This window comes from Lagopus leucura, unplaced genomic scaffold (genome assembly GCF_019238085.1).
Source record: "Lagopus leucura isolate 7727_CA_CO unplaced genomic scaffold, USGS_WTPT01 Super-Scaffold_100159, whole genome shotgun sequence".
NCBI lineage: Eukaryota > Metazoa > Chordata > Aves > Galliformes > Phasianidae > Lagopus > Lagopus leucura.
The window spans coordinates 17,182,485-17,208,781 of record NW_024962335.1 but is presented as its reverse complement, the minus strand read 5'-3'; the positions used below and the strand labels follow the sequence as shown (position 1 = coordinate 17,208,781).

At 38.3% G+C, this 26,297-nt stretch overlaps 1 long non-coding RNA gene across 1 annotated transcript; it reads left to right on the top strand.

Annotated features, from left to right (window-relative positions):
• The first annotated feature begins 19,537 nt into the window (after positions 1 to 19,537).
• On the top strand, positions 19,538 to 25,703 carry LOC122190474. Its single transcript, XR_006182140.1, has 3 exons — positions 19,538 to 19,569; positions 22,897 to 22,999; positions 25,683 to 25,703. It is a non-coding gene; the product is annotated as an uncharacterized LOC122190474 (long non-coding RNA).
• The last annotated feature ends 594 nt before the right edge of the window (positions 25,704 to 26,297 follow it).

Genomic DNA, 26,297 nt, shown 5'->3' with positions numbered 1-26,297 from the left:
GAAAAGGACCTAAAAGATCATCTAGTTTCAACCCCCCTTCTCATGCAGGGTCACCAACTCTAGACCAGGTTGCCCAGAGCCACATCCAGCTTGGCCTTGAATGCCTCCAGGGATGGGGCACCCACAGCCTCCTTGGGCAACCTGTTCCAGTGCGTCACCACCCTCTGTGTGAAAAACTTCCTTCTAATATCTAACCTAAATCTCTCCTGTCTCAGTTTAAAACCATTTCCCCTTGTCCTATCACTATCTACCCTTGTAAATAGTTGTTTCCCTTCCTGTTTATACTTTCCCTTCAAATACTGGAATGCCACAATGAGGTCTCCCTAGACCCTTCTCTTCTCCAAGCTAAACAAGCCCAGTTCCCTCAACCTTTCTTCATAGGGGAGATGCTCCAGACCTCTGATCATCTTAGTGGCCCTCCTCTGGACCTGTTCCAAAAGCTCTGCATCTTTCTTGTGCTGGGGGCCCCAGGCCTGGATGCAGTACTCCAGATGGGGCCTATGAACAGTAGGAATCAAAAACTGCTCTTATATATCAGTTTGATAATCATTTTCAGGATAAACTGTATTTCTCTACAGGTGGTTGTGACCACCACAACATTTCTTGTGCGAGGGAGTGCTAATAGAGTGAGTGCAAAAGAAATCAAAAGAAAATGAGGCATCATCTGGAGTAGTATGTTCAGTTCTGGGCCTCTCAAGTACAGGAGAGATATGCATATACTTAAAGGACCAGTGAAGGGCCACAAAGATGAGGCAGGGATGGGAGCATCTCCTCTGTGAAGAGAGGCTGAGCAAGCTGGAACTGTGTATCCTGGAGAAGAAGTTCAAGGGGATCTCATCTCTGTGTACAAATAACTGAAAGGAGGAAGCAGAGAGGACAGAGCCAGGCTCTTTCATGGTACCCAGTACCAGCACAATAGACTACAGCACAAAATGGAGCATGAGAGGTTCCATCTGACTATGCAGGTGATGGAATACTGGCACAGGGTGCCAAAAGAATTTGTGAAGTATCCCTCCTTGGGAATCTTCAAAAGCCACCCTGCTGTGGGTGCTTGAACAGGCATTGGACCAGATACTACCAGCAGTACCTTCCAATCCTTAACCATTCTGCAATTCCATGGCTCTGCAAGGTAGCTTTCCAAAAGTATTCCATTAATGAATAGGAGTTCAGAATGCTGGTAGCTGGTGGTCACAAAAATGAAGAGTGGATCTTAAATGTAGTAAGAAAACACATCAAGAAAAAACATTTATGGAGTAAATCCTATGTTCTGCCATTCTATTATTTAACAATGTGGGAGGGCAACAATATGGGAAAAAGGTTAAAAAAATACTTTTAATCATAAAAGACTGCAGACAGTATCTTAAAGTAACTGTGTATTGGCTAACAGACTTCACAAGAGCAATTTGAAAGAAGCAAACTTTATATAATTTCACCTTGGAAAGGGAGAATGGGCAAATTCATCATAGTTAAAGAGAAGAGAAATGTTGATATAACTTGAAGTTCTGAACTCCAGTCCTTTAAGTGCATCAAATAGTCTTCTATAGGACACTTTCATTTACTTTTGCTTATTGCATCGGGGCCTCTGTCGCACGGCCTATGTCACAGATACACTTAAAGATATATAGGTACCTTGGACCCTACTCCTACAGTTTACAGTCTGTGCATGAGGCGTGGGCCCAAGGACTTAACCTTGTCTTTCATGACGACAGGTTTCTGTTCTTGGATTGAGATCTCTGTCCTATGTCTTTCTGAGTTATCATGAGAACTTTTGCTCCAACCAGCAGTCCTACAAATATAGCATTCAGAATACAATGTTTCTGAAAGTACAAGAAAGGGCATTTGTTGCCACCATCTACACGTTTGTTCTTTCTGTTTTGTCTTTTTATTCTATAGGAAATTAGTGTCCTCTCTGTTTCCCATCTGCTTCTGCATATCACATCTTTGTGACATTTATTTCTAGTCATTGCTCCTGTTCCCATATTCTTGTACTCACTCCTGCATTGTTCTGGACATAATTTTGATCTTTTCCAAGTAATCTGATCTGTTGTCAGTGCTGATGCTAATCTTACAGTGATTAATACAGTAATCTGAACAGTGTCACCCCTGGAATTCTGAGGGTGGAATCTAAAGAATAATAGTGCTAAAAGGTATTATGGGGTGCATACGAAATTGTTCTTTGGACAGGAATAAGGCAAATGCAATCTACAGGATGTTCCTGTGTCATTAGTATCTTACATGCTGTCCTACAGTACCAACAGTTATTAAGCCACTTGATGGGAAATACTTTTAATCATAAAGCTTACTCTCTAAGCTTCTGTGTCCCTTCTTCCTGAACAAACATATGACAAATGATTAATATTAAGCCAAACATTGCTCATTTAAGAGATAATTAAAAAAAAAAAAAAAGTTATTGCTTAACAACTCTGTTTGAAAGCAGTGTTTTAAAGGGGATCACGTCATAAAATGGGAGGAAACCCAAGTGGCAACATAGAGCAATGAGCTGAGACTGGTAACTACTGAAGTCAGTTAGCTAGGCAAGGCTGTCAGAATTTACAGAGAGATGAGAACAGGTCTGTTTGATTTGGAGTCAGGTTTTCAGCAATATTTCTTCATTGCACAATCGTTAGGATTTAACTCTTATTTAGAAAATAGACTTGAGCACTCAAGATTGCAATGTCCATCTGTTCACAGTCATCTCAGAAGATCTTTTCCTTCTGGCTTGGAAGTCTTAAAAAGTAGTTTTTTGTCACTGCAGTGCAGTTGATTTCCAAGGAATTTTAAATGGCACTGTAGAAGTCTTCATTTTTATGGGACAGCCGAAACTTCCTTGGCTCACCTGCCAGCTCTGTTCTGACTTGTGTGTCACACATCTGTCTGCTCACACCACAGCGTTGGACAACTACTGAGTTTATGGGAATATTTGTGACTGCTCTTAATTGAGATGAAGGCTATGACTCCAGCAGCCAACAGCAGGCAAATATCATCTGTGTAAAAGATATGAGCGCTCTCTTTTATAAAAATGCATTATTGTTTCTGGCACATTCTAGATGCTGAGCTCAAGTGCTGGAGAATGAGATTGGGACATTGTGACTCAGCTGTTTGCTGTATAGCATTCATTAATATGTTTTGTATTTTTCTGCAAGGACAGTTATAAATAGTTTTGTAGAGGTCAGATGGGAACCACTAAGCACAATCCTTACTCAGCACCACGGGGGAATAACTTTCTCACTACTCTAGACACTCTTGTGTTTCCCTGACTGCTTTTACTACTGAGATGGTGCCCTCTGCATGTTGCTGGCAGTAAAGGGACTCATCACCTACTGAGGTGAAAAGGAGGGCAAAGAACCAGAATGAATGCAAGGATCTTGACTCTGCCCCATCTCCACGTGCAAGCTAGATTAAAAGGCTATAGTTCTGATTCAGGGTTCCCTGAAGTCCATGCAAATATTTGTATTGATTTCAGTGGCTTTGGATCTGCTCCTGTGTACACAGATATAGCAAAGTATTTTTCCCAAAAGGGAGCAAAGTCTTATTTTCCTTTCATAGAGAGAAGGTGAATGCTGATTCTCAGCTCAGCTCCATCTAGGTGTTGCTGGGCATCTTGAGCTGTTCTTAGATTTCTAGCTGATCCCTAGCCAGTCCTCCTCATGTGTATCCTTCCCTTCTTATCATTAAAGGTGAAGGAGAATGATGCACAGAGTTTTCCACCCTGTAGTTTTGAATGTGAAAGAGATAATCTAAGAACAGAAACTTTCATGGAATGTGCCAGTTTCAAATGAGGGAGAATTTAAGCCTTTATTACCCAAGGCAGCTATAAGTGAGTGTGACAATGCCTTCATTCTTTAAAAGCACATTTCACTTGTGCTACCATACAATTATACAACCTTTTTTTTATTTAGTTTTATTTTTGTAAGCCTTTGTACCTGAAAGTTTTGTTGTTTGATTCTTTTTTTTTTTCTTGGAAAATATAGATAAAAAAACTTACAAGCAAATAAACCCTGAGGCTAGAATCCAGGTAAGTTCACTGTATCACAAGCCACTTAAGTTCATGTTCTCACATCTCTTTGTGTGCGTCCCCCCTTGACATGACGTTGAATGTAATTTATCTACAAGATTTAGTGTCTGTGGCATGTTGCAGGCATCAGCATTAGAGCAAAAATACGTAGTAAGGTCAAGCCACAGGGACCTGCATGATTTAAAAGAAGGGCTTTATCGCCCATGTTTTGTCAGTTTGATTGGCTACTGTTGAGGTAATGGTCTGTGTTTAATCTATCTTCTTGACTTTTCAAAGTTTCAAAGTCTATCGCGAATGTTGATCAAGCCTCTAACTATAAAACTCTGCTTTGAAATTTCAACCATGACAATTTCAATATGTAGTAAGATTTTTAAACAAATAGAACTTTATAAGATTATATCATATTATTTTTCAGCTTGAAGGAAAAACTGAGAGGCACTGGTTTCTTCTTTTTACTTTTGAAACACAAAGGAGCTCAGTTCTTTCTTTGAAGTATTCCTGAAATATGTCTCTAAAAATCAGTTTTGGTTCATCTGTAGAATAAGTCTCTAGATAAAATGCTTGTAAATAAAAATATGGTTTGGAGGTAAAACATACAGTAACAGATTTTACAACTTCTGAAATGTCTTAATATGTGATGGTATTTTGACTAAAATAAATGCACTCACTTTTGGTCAATAATACAAAATTTTCAAGTTCTTTCTGGAATACCAATCATACCTGGGACAGAGTCTTTCTAAGTCGTCACCTTCCTGAAAGAACACTTAGTAAGGGCTACTGAACAAAGTAGGCAAAGTTCTTTGCACCTCTTATAAACAAGAAAGAAATAGGAAGATTACAGCATGCCAGAATATCTCTCTTTACTCCCTTTTTCTGTTTAGTCTGAGAAAAAATATGCCTGTGTTTTTTTTGCTTCACTGTTTATCTGGTCTCTCTGAAAACATCTGGAGTTGATTTTCAGCAGCCATAGGAGGAAGACAGAACCCAGAGGATTGCTTCCTATGCTCTTGTGATGGTGGAGAAGGATTGCAGGAGATAGTAAAGGTGGGCACATCTGTGGGCAAAGCAGAAGAAATTAGGGACATGGTGGCAACAGGGTTGTACAGAAATATCAAATATTGGGGTGAGAGAATTGTGGAGAGGCAAAGATTACTAAATTTATGATTAGAGAAAAGAAAGCATATGGAGAAACAGTATTATCACTTTGGAAGCAAGGACTGGTAGGTTAATTACAGAGACAGAAACGAGTGAATGTGAGAAATTAGATTTCTTGGGTTCAAGACCAAAATCTCAGTGAACCAAACAAGAAATATCAAGGGTGCCCAATGAAGTACTGAATGAATACTTAGAGAAAGCAAGCATGTAGAGTTGTGAGAGAAGCTCTTGAGCAGAGCAGAAGTTGAGAACATGTGATTTCTTCCAGTCCTCTGAAATAGCGATGGCAGGCATTGCTGTGAAATATCCTTGTTCTTAGACTCTCTATGGACACTTCTCTACATTCTCCAGATACTTGTGAACCTCCTTGAAGGTCATGTCTGACATTGGATGGAATGTCTGAGAGGTGTTACCGGTGAGAGCAGAACCTGCTGAGCAAAGGAGAGAATATGAAAATCTGGCCTAAAGATTAAAAGATTACTTAATTGTTTTTTGTTGGTTTTGTTTGTTTGTGCATGTGTTTCATTTTATTTTAGCTTTAGTTTTCATGTTAGAGTGTATGCAAGAGGTAGAGCTACAGAGGTTTCCTCTTATTTTGTGCCATTCCAAGGCAGCTAGCTGAGGGCTCAGCAATCCTCATTTTTAAGATCCTTGCTATTTCCAGAGAATTCTGAGATGAGTGACAAAAATCCCTAAAACCAGCTGCTCCTGGCCCACGCCTTTCGGTTTCCTGCAAGGAGAAGCTGATTCAGACACAGATGAGATAGGGAATTGCTAGACAGCATGGCAGATAACAATGGTGTCTTAAATGTAGTGTGTAGTTGTTGACTTTACATGTTAGAATGAAGAAAGAGTTAATCTTGGGTAATGTTTGTTATCTACATCAATGTCATGAAACTACAGGGGAGAAGTAGGTAAGGCAGACTGAAGAGCTATAAGGACAGATTTTCCTGCTGTTAAGTAAAGGCCCACTTTTTTAATAGCCAGCCGTGTCAGTGATGCAAACATAACTTATCTGTGATCTGGTAGTACGCCCAAATTACAGCATTGTTGACCCCATTCCTTGGTATCAACTTTGCTTGGAGAGGAGATGAAGTGTCAAGATCTGATTGTTGTCATAAACTACGAACGAAGGATTCAAGAATGCTTTCATGTGGAGCTTGTCAAAGTAAGTTTCATGTGTTGCCCTCAAGGCTTACAGGTACACCTACCTTCCTCATAAAGCATGAGCATGAACCTTGATGTCTAATTTGCCTGGTCCATTGGAGAGAGTTGCTATATGATTAAAGTATCTTGACATTTTTGAGTTAGATGAAATATTTTTAATATAAGACAGAGTCAGAGGTTATAGCAATGGTGAGGTGCAGATATATGATGAAAAAAAGGCATTGTTAATTGCATAGGAAAGACTTGAGAGAATCTATTATACTACCTATCACTGAAAACTTGGTCTAAGCGTGCCTTCACTTAAGGTGTTGTAAAGACCTGCATCATGAACTCAGACAGGACACTTCAGACAATACCCTAATGCAAGCACTGTTTTGGGAACACTGTTTTAGCAGTTTGAATGCAACAAAAGGGTAAATCCCTGAGACTGATGTTTTTTAAAGGAGTGATTTTAGAGAGGGGAACAATATACTATGGTGATAAAATACCTGCGCTGTTATCCAACTGTCTTAACTCACAATTCATTTGTGTAAGGGGCGAAAATAGAAGACATTACAAATAATGTAAAAATCTCTAATATATCTCAAAAAGATTGTAATAATTATGTAAAATAAAAGAGAAACACATTTGTCTGAGCATGAGGTTGGAAATTGGAAGAATGGTGACAGTAATAACCTGTTGTGTCAAAGAACACACAGCTCATGGTGAGCTGCTAACAGACAATTACACAGTCTTCTGAAAAAAAAATATTAAGAGACATGGCTTTAAATTTGTTTCAGGAAAAACACTGTAGACTAAATGTCACAGGATTCTAATCTATATGTGGTGTACAGAGCTAAGTCAGAACTGTACCATGCTCAGGTGTAATGTAGCCTTGCAGACAAATAGGAATGGCCACATTGTCGTTGCTTGTCCCTGTGAATAGGCAGAACAAAAATGAAATTACTGCACCATTCCACAAGTGAGTGGAAAAGAGAGAGTTTGGAATTTCGTTTACCTTTCACCTTTCTACATCCAGAGTTGCCTGAATCCTTGCAAAATTACATTATCCTTCAGTAAGACTTTCAGCAACCTTCCACCTTCCTAGTGCTATTCAGGTGTGCACTGGTCCTTGCCTCTTTCTCATCTCAGCAAAAGACATTAGTGATGCCTAAAAGTAACTGTATCTTCAGAATAAGAAAACAGTATTTTTAATAAGAATTTTATTTTAAGAAGATGAACTATCCATTCCCATTCCATCAGCGCATGTATTTAAAAGTTATATCTACCAGGGGAGACTGTTGAAAGTTCCAGATACAGTGATGTTATTTTTGAGCATGGACATTTTCTTCCAGAAATGCAGAAATTAGGATAATCTTTATTTTTTTTCTGTTGAAAGAACAGCCAGGTCTTCGGCAGATACTCTCAAATGTTGAAGTTTTCCAAAGGACGAGTTTGGATGATAGAACAAGAGGGTAGGAAATGGGCTTTTGTAAAATGTATGCCTTAAATAAATAACCACAGAACCATAGAATGGCTTGATTTGGAAGCAATACTTAGAGGTCCACCTAGTTCAATTCTCCTGCAATGAACAGGGACATCTACATCTAGATCAGGGTGCTCAGAGCCCTAATCAGCCTGATCATGAAGGTCTCTGAGAACAGGGCTTCCACCTCCTCTCTGAGTAATCTTTTCCTATATATTATAAAAACCTTTTCCTTATAGCCAAGCCAAATTTACCCTCTTTAGTTTAAAGCCATTTCCCCTTGTCCTGTCACAACAGACCCTGCTGAAGAGTCTGTCCCCTTCTTTCTTATAGCCCCCTTTTGAATACTGAACAGTTCCATCTCTCTCAGCCTGTCCTGGTAAGGGAGGCATTCAATCCTCTGGTTCATTCTTGTAGCCCTCCCCTGGACATGCTCCAACAGGTTCATGTCTCTCCTGTACTGAGAACTCCACACCAGGACACAGTAATCCAGGCAGTGTCTCGCGAGGGCAGAGCTGAGATAGACCAAAATCTACTGTGAAAATACGACCTAGAAGGTAGAACTGAATGATCAGGACTTATCATCACAGCTTTTAAAAAGAGGCCTTTAAAAAAATTAAATTCAGAGTATATTTCACATTTCAAGAATGTCTGAAATAGAAGAGCACGGACTGATAAAGCAGGATAAACTCAGGTCTTTTGTAGGAAAATAATATTTAGAAATAACATTTCTCCCTTCTTTTAACATTCTGTGGATGAGTGAATTATTCCTGGCACTTGCTGGGAAACTAAGGCCGAGAAGTTCTTCTTTACTAAATGTATGTATTTTTTCTGGGACAATACTTTGATATACTGTTATGGGAATTTCATTTTTGAATGTTTTGCCTATCATTTAAATTCCATATATTAAATTAAAAATTAATGCAGGTATACTTGGGTGACATGGAAGAAGTGAATTCATGTGGAAAACGCTGCCTCTGCATAGATAAAACTGCATTTAAAAATATAAATCATAGTATTTAAAATCAAGACTAAACAATTGGTAATTGCACCATTTTTTTCATGATGAAAACTTAATGTTTTAGAAATTAATCAGATATGTAGGAAAATAAAGTCTTTCTTTCATTCTTCAAAATCTGAATGACTCTTCTTACATTAATAACTACATTTCAGTGCATAAGACTCCAGTTCTTTAAATGATTCAGAATGCAGCATTGTTTATGAGCATGCAACTCATTTGTCTTAAATGAGTTGCATATTTGAGGTCAAATTTCTACAAAGGGGTACAAAAGTTATAAGCTAGTCACGTATATAGTACATTCAGTGTAACTGCTTACATATGGTAAGATATTTATGAGTCTAAGAATTTGCAGAAGGGGATCTGGATCTTGCTTTAGATTCTGGCCCAGTTTATTACTTTGTCCAGAAGTGAATATATGATTTAGATCTTAGGCCTGAATCTTGCAAACAGTTAACGCCTGCTTAAAATCCACATCTCTGAACTTTTTTTAAGGTGTGTTAAAATTAGAAAGATAAAATTCTCTGGCCAAGAATTTCTCATTGAAAAATTATTTTCTCTTGACTTTCTCATTGCTGATACCCACTGGTATCAGCAGAGCCAGGATTTACACTAGTATCTGTGATATATGAGTTTTCATAAGCCATGAGCATTGTGCGTATGCTCTCAAGTTTTCTTACATGTTGCTTCAGATCTTGTTTAATCTTTATTTTCTGACATATTTCTACTCTAAAACCAAGAGTCAAAAGGTCTGCAGGAAGTAACAGTTACCTCATTTACTACTCGGATGATCATAATAATGGGTCAGTAATTAGAGGAAGAACACTGCATTCTTGTTGTGTAAAAGGGATGCATCTCTGAATAGCATTTTACTTGGCACATTCTTAAAAAGACACTCAGGTTGATAATTGCCACAGCTGATTGCAATAAAGGCTAGCAGCCCCTAGGCATGCTGGGAACATAAAACCATTGAGGAGTCCTGTAAGAGGATAGCCCTGTTTGAATCTTTCGTGCTTTTCTAACCTTATAACTAATGAGTTAGGGGTTTCTCATTTCTTGATGCATACAGTTATGGAATAATTCAAAGAAGAAGAAGAAGGAGAAGAAGAAGGAGCTTCGGAACCTAGGTGAGTTTGTTCTTTCAAAATTCAATCGGATCTTGAAAGTCTCTAACTTCTCTAGTCGTACTGGCCAACTACCTTAGTACTGAACACTTCTTTGAGGGCACAGAAACTGCTGAGCAGGTTTTATATGTTGTTGTTTGGTTTTTTTTGGAGGGGGGGAAGGAAGGGGGGCTGCACAGGTTTCAGTGCAGGATTTCAGTGATGCATATGACTTTTCAAAATCTTTGACTGGAAATAATGATTGGTGATGTGCTTATTTGGAACATAAATTATTGTGTTATAAAAATCTGTTTAATGTGTGCCAGGGAAATAAATCCTTAAATTGAATGAAAACAAATATCCAATGGGATAAGAATGGCTATTTAGGTAACGTACTATTATCTGTGTATTGTGATAAGTGAATTTGATAGAACATAAGTGTGGTAATTGGGTAAGTGGAAAGACTTCACAAGAAAAAGGCCACCCAGGAATTCAGTCATATCACTATTTCTGAGTAAACCTTTTCCCTGACTTATTGTAAGTATTCAACTGAGCTTATTGCTAAGGAACAATAGGGAATGCTGCTGTGATTACAGGAAGAGAGACGTGAGGAGTTCCAATTTTTCTCAGTTTAACAAAGAGCCCAAGTTCATACAAGTTTATGTGGATCAGAGACTGACCTTCTGAAAGAAGGCAGTCAAAGGGCATATCCTTTCAACACAGATTTAACTGCAACAGAACTACACCCAGACTGAAAAATACAACTACTGGTTATTGGTTTTGTTTATGGGTGGCTTCATGAATACGTTTGTAAATCACTTGAGGTAAAAACAGACCATTTACCACAGGAATCTATATGATAGGGGCTACTATACAAACTGCCTTTTTTTAACCTCAGAAATTGTCCATGAAACTGAAAAAAAATGCTTCATTTTGAAATGCTGGCTTGAAATGGGCATGATTAGAATATCCATGATTAGGAGAGGAAATATGAAGTGGTCTATGAGGGCTCTTTTCAGGAAGATCCTTGCCTAAGCACAGTTTTTGCAAAGTTGTTGGAAGCATAATGGAACATGCTGAGATCAGGAGGATGTCACTAGGCAGTGTCAACATGTCCCTGTTTGAGAGATGCTAATAGAACTTTAAATCATATTTTCTGCTCCTTAAGCCTCGTAACATGCAGTTTTCTTCATTGCAAGGACCTGAGTATGTTTTCTGAGTTTAAGCATTGATATATTTCTAGGAAATGGAATACTGAGTAACAGACATGAGGTTGAAATAAGAAGACCTTACTAACTTTGTCTAAATTTGATTCTTAATTAGCCTCAATTAAATAGATTTTCTTAATTGAAGAAGCTTTGTTTAAAGCTTTAAATTGTTTCATGTCCCATTTCACCAAGCAACTATTTACAAATACGTATTATAAACTCCCCCACCCGCACAGGCATGTTGGATTCCAGATGAGTTAATAACTGATCATGTTCAACACTTCATAAATTTCTAGTTTTTTATTCAGCCAACCATTTTTGAATATTTGCATGGGTTAGCAGAAATAGTTTGGTTATGAGAGTATATTCTGGAGACTTTAACAAATGTATTCACATGAAGCATTATTGCAAAATATATCATACATATCACTGTACAAAGATGATGTTAGAGACTTAGGGGAGGAAGAACAAAAGTTTCAGTGCCAGAATGTAATGGGTTCCTTGAAATGAAGGTGGTTAACTGTGGTTAGCCAAAAGAATTATACATCAAGAATAACAAATAGAGCGGAAAACTTACTGCAAAAATGTTCAGTAATTAAGGTAATGTGTCTGAGAATATTTCAAGGGAAGCAGTGAGACTTATGCTAGGAGAATAGACTGATAATCTGAACCGTGCCTTTTTTATAAGCACTCATGATGGTTGATTCACTCAAAGAGAGGATATCAGGAGACACTGGATATTTGTTTCTTGAGTACAAACGTTAAAAAAAATATTTTTTTTTTTTTTAAATGTAGCCATTAGAAATGGAAGCCATAGAAATATTAAGTATGAATGCTTGGTGCTTCTGCTTTTAGAGTTGTTTAGGAACCTCTTGAGCTTTGGAGAACATGGTGTCACTGTGATGATAAACAATAGGGGACTGAAGGTGATCTTTTTTAATAGAGATCCAAAAGGCACCCAATCCAATTTGCTTGTGAATGTGGGGAATGTGGGGATTTTTACCTCTTTCCTGTAAATATTGACTTGTGCTTTGATAATTGATTGAATCATCTGTGGTACTTGTTGGGTTTTTTGACATTTTTAATCTGAATTTTCCAAAATTCAAAAACATCTGGAGGATAAGGGGACATAGTTTAGCTACTAAATCCAGTGACCCAGCCCATATCCTCTGTCTAATGCCAAGAAATACCAGCACTCCTTTCTGTTACATTACAGTGCCTAATACGATGCAAGAATATTGCCTTTCATTAAATGAAACAATCTTTCAGCAGCCCCTCAAATAAGTCATATAATAATGTTTCCTCCACAGTAACAGCTGAGATGCTCACTTTTCAGTTTTGAATCCTATCCAAGCTTCTAAGCAACAACAGTTGGATTCTTTCAGTATCTAATCTATGTGTTGTTGCCCCAGTATTACTGGTGCTGACTAGCAGAGGTCTACTAGTGTCATGTAATCTTAAGTATTCCTGTGACTGAATGCTAAGTTGTTAGCGGTTCCTCTGATGTGTCGCATCCCTTTTAAAAGCAGCATTGTGCCTATTTGAAAACAGAAACCAAAACAAACAAACAAAAAATTAGTTCCCAGTGTTCTGTGGCATTTGCCACTTCTTGGACTCAGTTTTGCCTCAAAATTTATTTTCAAAATATTTTTCAAAATATGTTAGATCTGGAAACAAATACAGATTGGCTGGCCACAAGTCCACGTTGATGAGATTCAGGTGCAGACTGGGAGATGAGTGACTGGAAAGCAGCCCTGCAGAAAGGTATCTAGGGTTGGTTCTTGACACAAGGCACAATGTGAACCAACAGTGATCCCTGTCAGCCGAGAGGGCAAAGAGCATTTTGGGATACATCAAACTCGTAGCCATCCTGTCATAAGAGGTCATTCTATACTACACTACGTTTAGCAATGGTGCAGACTCACCTTGAATATTTTGTGCAGTTCAGGGCTCCATAATATAAAAATGACCTTAGGTCACTTGAATGCATCAAGAGGAAGGCTGGAAGACAGGTTCTGTGAGGAGAGGCTGAGGATGCCCTAGTCATTCAATCTGGAGAAGAGCATGCTGAGAGGTGTTGTCATTGTTCTCTACAACTTCTTGAGGAGGAGGAGTGGAGAGGGAGGTGCCAGGCTCTTCTCACTGGTAGCTGGTGGTCAGATATGTGAGAATGGCTCAAGGCTGCACCAGGTGAGATTAAGTGTAGACATTAGCAAAATTTCCTTTACTGTGAGAATAATCAAATGCTGAAACAGGTATTCTAAAGGGTTGGTTGATGCCCGATGCATGTCATTATTCCAGGGATATTTGGACAATATCCTTCATCTTTTGGTTAGCCCTGAAGTGGTCATTCAGTTTGACTTCATGGTATCTGTAGGTCCCTTCAAACTAGACTATTATGTTTCAACAAATAATTATGTTCATATCACTAATTTCTGTATTATCAATTAGTATTTTTAATATTGAGACAGCCTTTTGTTCTTTAAAGTATATAATATACTGTAATCTGATGTATAACACTGAACTTTAATTCTTTCTGCTTGTGAGAATCTCTAGTATGAAACGAAATCTGAATTGGAAGTTCCAGTAAAGAATTGTAGTGATTCTGTTCCTACAAAATAAGAAAATTTAGAATATAACTTCTACTTTTAAATAAAAATGGAAGAACTAGTTTTCTCCTTGCAGACGTGAGCGAGAAAAGTAATTTCAGGTCATGATGGATTCGGAAAGATTTATATAGTAATTTGCCATTATTAGCAAGGTAGTAGTATCAATAACAACTATAATGCTGAAAATAGTGTCTTAAATGGGACAATAAACTTTGAGAAAAGGCTGAATTGTTTTTCAGATAAATGCTAAAAAGGTTATATGTCTAAATTACTGTTTGCTACAGTAACACAGATTTCAGACTTCAGTCAGCAATGGGAGAATTGCCTTATCTTAGAAATGTTTTGATTTATCTTCATTTGTTACCTATGGATTCTGAGATTTTTTTAGTAAAACAGTGAAAATTCCACCTACGTTCTAGGAAATTAAGTATACTGGTCTCTTTGGGAGTTGATAAGGTAAAATAAGATGATCAGGTGGGCTTGTTCAGCATGGGTAACAGAAGGCTTTCGGAAGACCTGATAGTGGCCTTCCCTACTTAAAGGAAGTTTATAAGCAGGAGAGAGACCAACTTCTTACATGATCTGGTAGTGATAGGACAAGAAGAAATGGTTTCAAGCTAGAACAGGGGAAATTTAGGTAGATGTTATGAAGAAATCCTTTACTGGGAGGGTGGTGAGGAACAGGCTGCTCAGAAAAGCTGTGGATGCTCCATCCCTGGGGATGTTCAAGTCCACATTGGATGAGGCCCTGGGCAACCTGATCTAGTGGATGGCGACACTGCTAGATGATTCTTAAGGTCCTTTCCAACACAGGCCATTCTATGACTTTAAACTGGACAGTATTTTGTAAATATTCCTGTACTGAGTTAGAAAAAAGTTATTTTTTCCAAGTCTTTTGCCTCTGACAGTGGCAGACGGCATATACTTACAGAGAGAATATAAAAAGGTAGCATCCAGACAAATACTTCAACTGGTATCACTCCAACGTAGAAACTTGCAGATCTAGACACTATATTTGTATTTAATGGGATTTGATTTATTTGCTTTTTCTGTATCTGTCATAGCACCTCATGAATTCACTCATGCAATTCTTTTCAAATGCCATGTGTTTCACGTTTTAATTGCACATTATTCAAATACTCTGTACTTCAATGGCTAGTTAGCACTGTAGTTTGACACCTAACAAGTGACAAGGATGACTTATTTCTGTAAGTCACAGAGGTTCTGTGCTTTTATCTCTCACTTGTATCTTTTTTCAAAGAGTTTTCTAGGTTAACTTACTCTCAAACCTAAGCTTCTCCATGTTGATCATCATTCTTTTTTTTTTTTTTTTTTTTTTTTTTTGTATTGTTGTAACATTCTTTTGGAGTAGAGGTGACTTGAATTGTTCATGTGGGGGCATTCTCTTGTTTTCTGTTTTGATTTTTGACAGCAGATGCTTAGGCAAGTAAATTAGAGAGGAATATCATACGAAATGTTGGTGGTTTCCCAGTGCTTGATCTTACTAGCAAAATAGTCAATTTATTGGTTAGAAATTTCTACAGCAAAAAGTAACCCTAATTATCTCATCCACTTTATTGTGGAGTATTTTTCAGTTCGGTAGAAAAATGGTTGAGTATAGATAGAAAGGATTAGGAACTCCTAAAATGAGAGAAGTAATGTGAAATGATGATCTAAGTAGTAGTCTGCATTACAATTGTAGAAATAGTTGCTTTTTTGAAATCTTTACTTTGCAGGAGGAAGAAGGGGGGAGATCAGTGCTTGAACCCAAAATAAATAAGTTCTAGTGGTAATCACAAAGTAAAACTTTTGTGTGAATTGAAACAAATAGTCACTGCCAGCAGAAATATTCAGCCTTGCAAGGAGAAGATTCAGTTTCTAGGTTCTGATCTAAACAGCAGAGATTCTCAACGAATATTCACTTTTTGCACCACATGCTCTTATGACCTATTGTAATCCTGCATCCTATTGCTGTGAATAAGAATAAAGACCTTCCTATATATGTTTTCATTTTTCTTCTTTCTGAAAGAAGTGAGATGTTGTTCAACAGCAAATCAAATTTGGATGTGATTATTACTGTTGAGAGAATAAGTGCCTGGCTGACTGGGTAGGGAGCCAAGAACGGTTTCTAGTCATGAGCAAAGAAAACAGCAGGATGGGACTCAGCAACTCCATACCCTTGCCAAAAGAGTAACACCGAGCTTGAGGAAAGTCTGTCTTGCAGGCATAAAGAAATGCTGTCCTATATATTGCGTACTGGGGTATGCTCTTCTTGGGAAGTTAATAACCATTCAAGAACTGCATGATTTTGCAGTTGGAAGATGGTGAGCGAAAGAGTGCAGAAAGCAGGATATAGAGTTTCTAGTTGCTCCACCCCCATCCTTGTCAAGGAAACATCCTTGAGAACAGCTAGCAAACTGTAAGATCTTAGGCTCTGATAAGGAAGACACTTCACTTGATCCTGGGATTGCACAGTGTCTAGATTCTTATGTTCCTCATAAACATTCTTTGGCAAAGATTTCAATTATAATGTAGAACAAGTGCAAAAAAGTGAATGTAATAGCTGACCGACAAAAATTAGTGTCCAGTGTATTGCAGTCCATTAAGCATTAATTACAACAGAAGCTGATATTTTTTTTATATTGCTTATACAATTCTGTTAAATTACAAGAATTATGAAGAAGTTATAGAATAATCAAAGAATCTTAGAATGTCTTAGATTAGAAGGGACATTAAAACCCATCAATTTCCAGCACCCTGCCATTGGCAGGGCTGCCTGCCACCAGCTCTGGCTGCCCAGAGCCCCATCCTTCATGGCCCGGAGCACCTCCAGGGATGGGGCACCCACAGTTTCTCTGGGTAGCCTGTGCCAGTGCCTCACCACCCTCTGAGTAAAGACTTTGATTATAACATCTAACCTAAATCTTTCCTCTTAAAACCATTTCTTCTTGTCTTATTAAACCAAGGAAGTCTTAAAGGTGCTGGAGTAGGCTATCCCCTGTGCCACAAGATGAGCTGGCAGGTAAGAAGACAGGTGTGGATGAACAGAAGGCTTTTCTTGAGGCTCCAAGAGAAAAAGAGGATCTGCCTCCTATGGAAGGAGGGATGGACAACTTGTGGAGAGTACAAAGACATTGTTAAGATGTGCAGAGAGGAAATTAGAAAGGCAAAAACGCAGATTGTACTCAATCTGATCACTGGGACAAAACAAAGAGAACAAAAAATTTTTGAGAACAAAAAAATTTTTATAAATATATTAACAGTAAGAGGAGGGCTAAAGAAAATCTCCATCCTTTACTAGGATAAGGAAAATGCTGAAGTTTTCATTGCCTTCTTTACATCTGTCTTTAAAAGTCAGAGTTATCCTCTACCCCCTGAACTGGAAGTCTCAGTTGGGAAGTAGAATAAACCCTCATGATTCAGGTAGAAACAGTTAGAGACCTACTACTCCACTTGGACTGCCACAAGCCCATGGGGACAGGGGGGATCTACTTGAGGGTGCTGACAGAGCTAGCAGAGGTGATAGCCAAACTGCTATCCGTCACCTATCAGAGTTCCTCGTCAACAGGAGAGGTCTCAGAGGATTGCAGACTAACCAGTGTGACTCCCATCTGTGAGAATGGTTGTAAAGAGAAACTGCAGGCCTGTCAGGCTGACCTCGGTGCCAGAAAAGACTATAGAGCATATAATCTTGAGGGCCTCTTCGACGTAACTAGAAATAGGCCTAGAGGAAATGACCTCAAGTTGTGCCAGGGGAGGCTCAGGTTGGACATTAGGAAATATTTCTTCTTTGAGAAAGCAGTCAAGAGCTAGAAGGGGCTGCCCAGGAAGATGAAGTTACTGACCCTGGAGGTGTTCAAGAAGCATTTAAGTGTTGTATTGAGGGGCTCAGTTTAGTGGGAAATATTGGTGATAGGTGGACAGTTGGAGTGGATGATCTTGGAGGTCTTTTCCAACCCTGGTGGTTCTATGATTCTACAATTTTATGTTAAAAAGTCAGCCCCCTTCCTGTTTATAAACTCTCTTCAAGTACTGTAAGGCCATAATAGGTCTCCCTAGAGCCTTCTCTTCTCCAGGTTGAACAAGCTCAGCTCCTTCAGCCTTTCTTCATAAGAGAGGTGCTCCAGCCCTCTGATCATCTTTGTGGCCCTCCTTTGAACTCACTCCAACAGCTCCACATCCTCCTTGTGCTGGGGACTCCAGACCTGGATGCAGTACTTTAGATAAGGCCTTAGAAGAGCAGAGAGGAACAATCACCTATCTTTCTCTACTGGCCACCTCTCTTTTGAGGGTTTCTCAGGTTAGTGTTGGCATTCCAGGTTGCAAGTGCACACTGCTGCCTCCTGTTCAACTTTTTGTCCAAGAGACCCCCCCAAGTCCGTCTCCACAGGGCTTCTCTCAATGTTTTCTTTTCCCAGTCTGTATGCATACCTGGAAATGCCTCAACTTAGCTGAAACATCTTTCTTTTGGCCTTGATGAGCCTTACATTCACATGGGCCCACTCTTCAAGCCTGTCAAAGTCACTCTGGACTACATCCCTTCCTTCTTTAATATCAACTGCTCCACTTAGCTTGGTGTCAACAACAAACTTGCTGAGGGTACACTCGATGTCTATGACATTGATAATGATATTGAAGAACATTGGTCCCAAGGCCCCTGGGGGTCACCACTCATGACCAGCCTTCGCCTGGACATAGAGTTGTTGACCAGATCTCTCTGAAAGTGACCATCTAACCAAGACTCTCCAGACACCAGGGACTTTAGTGTTTAAATTATGTTAACAGTCTAGTTGAAAATACTTTTCTTTAGAGAATTCAGCCAGAAATGAAAACTGGGTATACTTGTTAATGCTCTTTAAAATAATTTTAAAAAAGATACATAAATAGGCTAAAAACACCCCCACAGAAAGGAGACATTATTGTAGAATGTATTTTTGCCAGATCTCCAAATTTCTATCACAAAGTTTCAACAACCACGAAAATAAAAGAAAATTCAAACAGCCTAAAGAACAAAGAAGATCAAATTAAATCTGTGAGGTGCTCTAAAAATGAAGAGATGGCCTGAAATGCTATGAAATAATAATAATAATAATAATAATAATAATAATAATAATAATAATAATAATAATGAGCTCTGTGGCCCACAAAGGAATATTTGGGAAGTGTACTAACACTTGTCTGTGTTGATTTGCCCTGAAACTGCTAAACAACTAATGAAGTGAAAGTTCAACTCAAAATGTTTAATCTAGAGCTGACTGAAAAGTCTTTGGTTTTTAACATCTGCCTTTTAGTTTTGGTTTGTTTGTTTGTTTGTTTTTAAAAAATAACCAAGTGTTTTGGTCTTCTATTCCCCCTTTTTTTCTTCCTACTTTCTCTTGCCACTGGATATAATCCCTAGGCACTAGCCTTTTCATTACTTGCTCCCAGAGTTCCTTTTCTATGTTTTTTTTTTTTTTTTTTCTCTTTTTCATTTGTGACTTCCAAAACATTCTCAATTATGGAAGTGTTAGAGTAACAGAAAACAACAACAAACTTGCTTACAGTAGAGAATGCTTTGAAAGCTGTAGAATAACAAACACTTTTCTCTGAATAAAATTAATTATGTTTGGAGAGAAAGAATAAACTCAAAAATAAAAGTTTCAGTTGAAATTTGACAAAGTATAGTTCAAGCCACATATGAAATAGTAATAGCAATACATTTTGTAAAAATGTTTATTCTGCTGTTTTTGTTTCCCACCAGCGTTGTACATTTTAATATCAGGAAGGACCACCACCTTATCCAGTTTTCCTGTACATGCCCAGTTAATATGGAACCTCCTGGGACTGCCTGTGAGCATCCATTTTGTTCATTATCTCTGCAAGGTGCTGTTGACCAATGCCTGAAACACTTCTAATAATCTTGCCATTGTCCAGAACAGTCTGGAGAGCTAAACATCCTACATATTTCCCTCAAATCCTATAATGCAACCACAGAAATGGTACAAATATGTCTGAATGATTTCAGAAACAGCTAGCTTTGTGTCTGGATTTGTGGCTACAAAACAAAAACCAGAGGGCTTATCCACTTCTGATCTCCAGTCTGTACTGAACTCCAGGCTGTTGCAGATAAACTGCCAGTGCCAGAGGTACCTCAGGTCCTTCTGCATTGCTCCTCCCTTTCTTACTGATGACAGCACAGGTGTAAGTATTTAACTGACTCTAGACCTTAGTTTATTAAAAAAGGCAGCCACGTGAATAATTGGGATATTAGGAAGGCAATAAGCTGACATAATCTGCAGAATGAATACTAATGAGGAGTATATGTTTAATAGTGAGGTCACACTGACTGAAACATCTGACAACAGACCCAAACCCAGTGAAGGACAAACAAATTGCTTCTGGAGCTTCTTGAAGGTCAGTGTCAGGCTGTGAACATGCCAAGCTGTTACAAAAGCATTGCCACAAATTCCAATGTTTCCCAGACCTTCCAACCTGCCAATCGGCAGGTAACTTCTGCATACAACCATTGTGCATGATTTTAAAATGCACTGACACTGATGGAAGTAGTCTTTGGCTTCCCTTGGCTGTGAGTAACCTGTGAGTTCATCACCATTTTAGAATGGCTAGAGGTAAGTTTGAGATAAGAGTCAAGGGGCGCAGACACACCAGACAATGTAATGGAGCTCTGGTTGTGAAACAATGTTTTTTGCAGTATCCTGAATTTTAAAGAATGTGTGCAGGAAAAGTATGTCAAGAGAAGGCAACAAGTAACTGTAAGATGAAGAAGTAGTCCAGGAATTATTCTAGACTTTAAACAATATACTATCAAGATTAAAGGCTAAAGGAAGAAAACAATCTCAGATGAGTAAGAGAAAATCAAACAAGCTTTTTGTAGTTGTGAGGAATGAGGAAAAATATGTAGGAGAGGAGAATTTAAAGTAGGGAGACATAGCATGGGAAAGAAAAGTTATGATTTGAGAAAATTTTGTCAAAGTTGATCCGGAAATAATAGCTTTGAGTAGGTGTGAAGGGAAGAAAAAAGATAGCAGAGGAAATGTCAGGGAACACAGAAAAACATATGGGGATGGGAAAACAATCAGCAGTTCAGTGAAATACAACAAATAATTGAAAGAAGGAATGTTTTGGGGTAAAAGACAGGCTGATGTAAGCATGCAAATGAGCCACTATCCTTTGTTCTGTTCTAACAGGACAGAGTCAAGCATACATTGAAACTAGAATGAATTCAGCTGTTTCTGAGAGCTGAAGATCACTTTTCTTTACTGAATTGTTAGGGTAGATGCTGGCAACATTCTAACCCAGATCAGAAAGCACTCTCCTTGACAGTTCCCGAGAATGGCTTGCTCATGCCAAGGGCAGTTTGGTGCACTCACTGCAGTTTAGCAGGTAAGGGATGTGAATGGGTTTGAGGTAGCCTGCTCTGTGCCAGATCTCTTCTGGGCCGAAGAACTTTCCTTAGCATATTTAGTTTAGTAGCATGGATGCAGCCAAAGAGTGAATTGCTTCTTCTCTTTACAAGAGAGCATGCAGTAGCTTAAAGCGAGGTTCCTGTAGACAATAATAACAATAAAAGCTACTAGAAGAACAATTCCAAATCTGAATGCAGGATGCATGGAGCAGCAGAATGGGGGTCTGTGGAATTAGATGTGCCAGTAGAAATCTTGGGTGGAATAAGAGAGAACTAAACTGATGATGAAATTGTATCTGGATGTGCTGAAACCATTGTCTTTCATACTGTAAAGTAATTCTGTTTTGTTTGTACAGATGGCAAAACTTGGGATCCTGTCTGTATTCACTCTTAGGCAGAATATTGTTTATGACAGCAGGCAGTGTCACTTGCTTAGTGTCTTCTCTACTTCCTATGCTCATGAAAATACATTTAGTGAATTGTGGTGCTATATGCAGAATAGCCAGTTTAGAAACAGGTTGGAAAACATGCAAAAGCTAAACCAGTGAATTGGCAGATAATGTCACAGAGAGACCTGGAGGTTAGGTACAAGTAGACATGAAATAACACAGTTTTCAGTTTTTTTTTCATCTACTGTTATCCTTCTTCAGTGCCCATGACATTGAAGCCAAGAGATGCTCCATAAACTTATATTAGTGTATTTACATTTTTCTAATTTACTGGCTCATGTGCTTTGTCCTTTTGTACTTAGATGTTACAAGTCAACTGAAATAAAACATTTAGTTTAAAAAAAAAAAAAAAAAAAAAAAAAAAAAAAAAAAAAAAAAAAAAACCACCCAGGAATTTAATTCGTCAATGAATATAGCATTCTGCTAGGCCAAAAGTGTTGCTCTTCTCTGTTAGCAAGTAGAATGTACAGGAAGATTTTGAACTTTTATAGGACATTCAAATGTTTAATGATGGAACACTGATGTGATTTTTGTCAAACAAAATCCTCTGGACCTGTGTTATTTGTCTGTTTCTATTCGGGTCAAATGCACATGCTTCTTGTTTATTACTGTCTGTCGCATGCATGACAAGAACACCTAGAAGCCTCACTTGAGATAAGCTTCTGTCAGTCCTAGATACTACACAGAGCCTGACTCAAAGAGTTTACAGTCTAAATGAGTATGACAAAAAAGGATGCAGTAAAATGAATTCATGTAGAATATCAAGAGCTGCAGTGGATCCAGATTAAGATGAAATCCCATCCTTGTGTCAGTGAAAGCTTCATTTCCATGTGACCTGGATTTGTACTCCTGAATGGCGTTGCCAAAACTACAGGGGAAGTCTGCATTGGAGACAGGAATTGAACTCTGAGTCCTTGTTCAGTGACGCTATCCTTCCTGCCAAAGGTGTAAAATGATTTAAACGTGCTTCATGCGTGGCTCTCTGAGTGAAGTTAATTGAAGTTATAGATGTAGAGGGCCTACAGGCTTGGGTCATTCATCCTTTCTACGTGCTTTCCCTTCACCTCAGTTCTGACTGTGTGATATGAGTAAACTCAGCAGGTTCACAAAGAAGGCGTATACGAACATTTTGCAGCTAGAGTGTGAACTTAGCTTTGGAAGAAATCCAAAACCTCAAAAGGAAATTCAGCTGAAATGACCAAGTTTTGCCTGGTTTAGGGTCAAAACTTTGTGAAAACAATGCTAATAAGCCTTGAATGGGAAGTCTTAGATCACTTATATTTGGATTATGTTTGCTGTCAGATAATACAGTAACTGGTACAACAGAGGTGATCAAGGGAATTGCTTGAAGTTAGCTCGTACAAAAACTGCAAAGGAGCGATTTTGTCCAACCTATGGGAGATTGGTAAGTATTTTGATTAGAAATCTGATTTCATTTCAGTGCTACCATCTGGTGGGCAAAATGCAGACAGCAAAAATCACATTGTTACAATACTGGAACATTCTGATACAGTGAGTTTTTGTTTTACTTTGTGAAGGAAACATAAGATATTATTAAAACAACTTGAACATCTGGTTTGGGGATAAAGTCATTTTGCAGTGTTGCTGCCAAGCCTCAGGGCCAAGCACAAAGAGAACAACCTTCCTTTCCAGCCTCTCCATAATGCTTAACACCAAACAGTAAAATTTCATGTCCAACACAGATGAAGAACAAAACATACTGAAGCAATGGCTGCATGTGTCTAGAAAAATTCACCTGATAGCTGGAATGCCAGGAAACTATGAAAGAGTAAAGCTGCAGATTATAAGAGGCTAAAGACAAAGTTAAATCAGGTATTCTAAGGAAATGAAGAGGAAAGGAAAGTCACTAGGAAACCTTTGTAATTATTTATTGAAAGGCTCTGTTAAGATGCCTTCCTGAAGAGCAGTTCTGTTTTCTTTGGTACAGTTAGAATTTACAGTGTGAAGGTGGAAACATGGGCTAGACCTGACCTTCTCCAACTACTGCCTGAAATTTAGTGGATCTGGAAGAAAAGTAACCAATTGTTCCAATGCTGTATCGGTTACTTTCAAATGAATCTGGCCCCAAACCTCAATGTTTATGTAAACTTCTTTCCCATTAAGATGTATTGTCATAATCACATGTCTTGAAGTTTCAGAAAACCTTGGGGGAGATTTTACTGAAAGCATTTATTCAGAGTTGAAGTTCTGATGTCTGGTGGCTGAAATTTTACCCATACCATTCTTACTCTTTCTTATACTGCCATTTTTCTCTGATATAAATGTGAACTATCTACGGATGTTTCAAATGCTACAAGGCCCCTACTCCAATACTCTCCTTGGCAATCTGCCTGCAGTCACAAAGATGTTGAACTATCTTCTAAAATGTGATTTAAGTTGTATCATACCATTTGGTATCACTGTGACTTTTAACCTGGCAAAAATTAATGGAAGTGTTACCGAGCTTAGCAAATCGATGTTTTGGTTGGGTTTTCTTTTTTTTTCTTTTTTTTTTTCTTTTTTTTTTTTTGTTTTGTTTTGTTTTGTTTTGTTTTTAATAGATGTGAATGTACCATCACTGGTCTCAGAGTTTGGAGTTTGAGACACAGAATTCTTTGATTTGATTCGGTAGCCTTTATACAGTGATATTCTGTCTTTAGCTGCTGATATTACAGTTTTTTGAAACTTGGATAATGTAAATCTGCTACTCCAGACAGTCAGCCAGTAGATGACTTAATGTCTCTAAGAACTTCCACTAATGACTGCAACAGTAATTCATGGTAACTTCAACCTTGGTAATAAGGTTCACAGAGATCTATCTGGTCAAACATTCCAAAACTTTGGCTTCATTGGGAAATTTGTACTGAGGTTGAATGAGAATAAATAACCATTTTCTTAGATTTACCTCATGTATTGCCCTTCCGAGTTCATGCCAGCTTTTCTAGCAGAACAAATAGGCATTTTCCCAGTATGGATTAAAGTGAATTCTGCTTCTCCTAGTGTAGTCTTTGCTCTTTACTTAGAAATGATACTAAGTTGCAAGAAAGACTGAAATGAGTTACTATCACATGGGTGCTTCTCTGAAAGTAATGCCTTTTATTTTATTATGCTGGCCCATGACATCAGAGGCAGATGTTGGTGGTATGGCAGCAGAGGTTGAACCTTCCCATCAATATTCCAAAAAATTACATTTTGTTACCATGCAACAGATAGCAGCAGAGGGCCAGTCTGACAGAATAGTGTGCATATGAAATAAAGGTGTCATTTAATTTCTCTATGTGGGAAAAAATTGAGATTCATCAATGCTTGCTGAGCATTTATGGAGACCAACCAGACTATGTTGAAAAATAGTGTTTTGTAGCTGAGAATTTGCTCTGTGGAATAGCATTATTGTGCTCTTTATGTCTTCGTAGTTTCCATGGAGATAAATAGGAGGCATTACTTTTGGAACATCCTAGAAACATCCTAGAACATCCTACATATATGTAATGAAATGAAAGCTATTTTTTGACTCTACATAAAATATATTCCTTAGTTTTAGCCCTTCTACACATTTCATGTTGAGAAGGTGGACAAATATGCAAAATTCTCAGATTTTAATGACAGAGGAGCGGAAAAGAGCAACAGCGGCTCATTTAATTTGATTTATTGATATTTGAAAAGGTTGTGTAAGGTCAGCATGGCTTTCAGTTGTTTTTTGTTGTTGTTTTGGCTTGTTTACTTTGTTTTCTTTTAGTGCAAGCTTATCATTGTTATTTGTGGAAAATTTATTTTGCAGTACCCAGAGTTGTTCTTAAGAAGATCTGTTAAGATCTTCTGTACAAAGGAAATTACACACTTCTGCCTCTTCCAGTGGCCTGTAATTTTTAAGAGACTATGCTGACTGGAATGGCTTGAGACATTGAGGACCTTGAGGACAATCTGGGGGATTTCTACTGTGTGCTTTCCCTGGGCTTAACTGTGAACTAGGCATCAGCTACACACTCTTGTCTGGGCTAGGCAGAGCCTGTATGACCATTCTTATGTTTCTTAAGACACTAATGTGAGACTGAGTTACCTAGGAGACAATATTTTACTTTCCTTTACAGCAAAATCAACTCAAAACTGCTAAGTCCAGAAGAGGAGCTGGTGCTGTCCAGTATGACATGATTCTCTCACTGTGGAAAGTACAACTGCCTGTCTCCCTGGACTGGGACCTCGGTAGGAACTGGGAGCCCAGAGTAGTTGCCTCACACCAGAGGCAGTATCCTGTCTCTCTGATACTGCCTCAACTTCAGCAGAAGTCAAGACTTAAAGTATGCTTTAACTCCAATAGAGATGGAATCTTCTCTGTCAGAGAGGCAACTGATTTTGACTCTCCCTTGTACTGAATTGTACTGGATTCATATCTTTCACCCTTTATTTCAAGCTCTTCCTGCATAACACTCGCCATAAAACACTCTCTTGGAATTCCTTTGTTTAACGTATTTCTTCTTTTTGATTGCCACGACATCTTTTAGAAGGGGATCCAGTTCTAATCTGAAGACTTGATTTCATAAGTTTTTCTTCTCCTCCTCAACATTCATGTGTGTAAGCATTATTTATTTCTCGGCTTAGAGACAGGACAGCATATAGCCATGGAAAAAACATAAATAACATGACCAAAAGAAAATAATTGAAAATAAAACCATAAGGATTCCTTACTCGTGTGCTAGTGCCTCTTG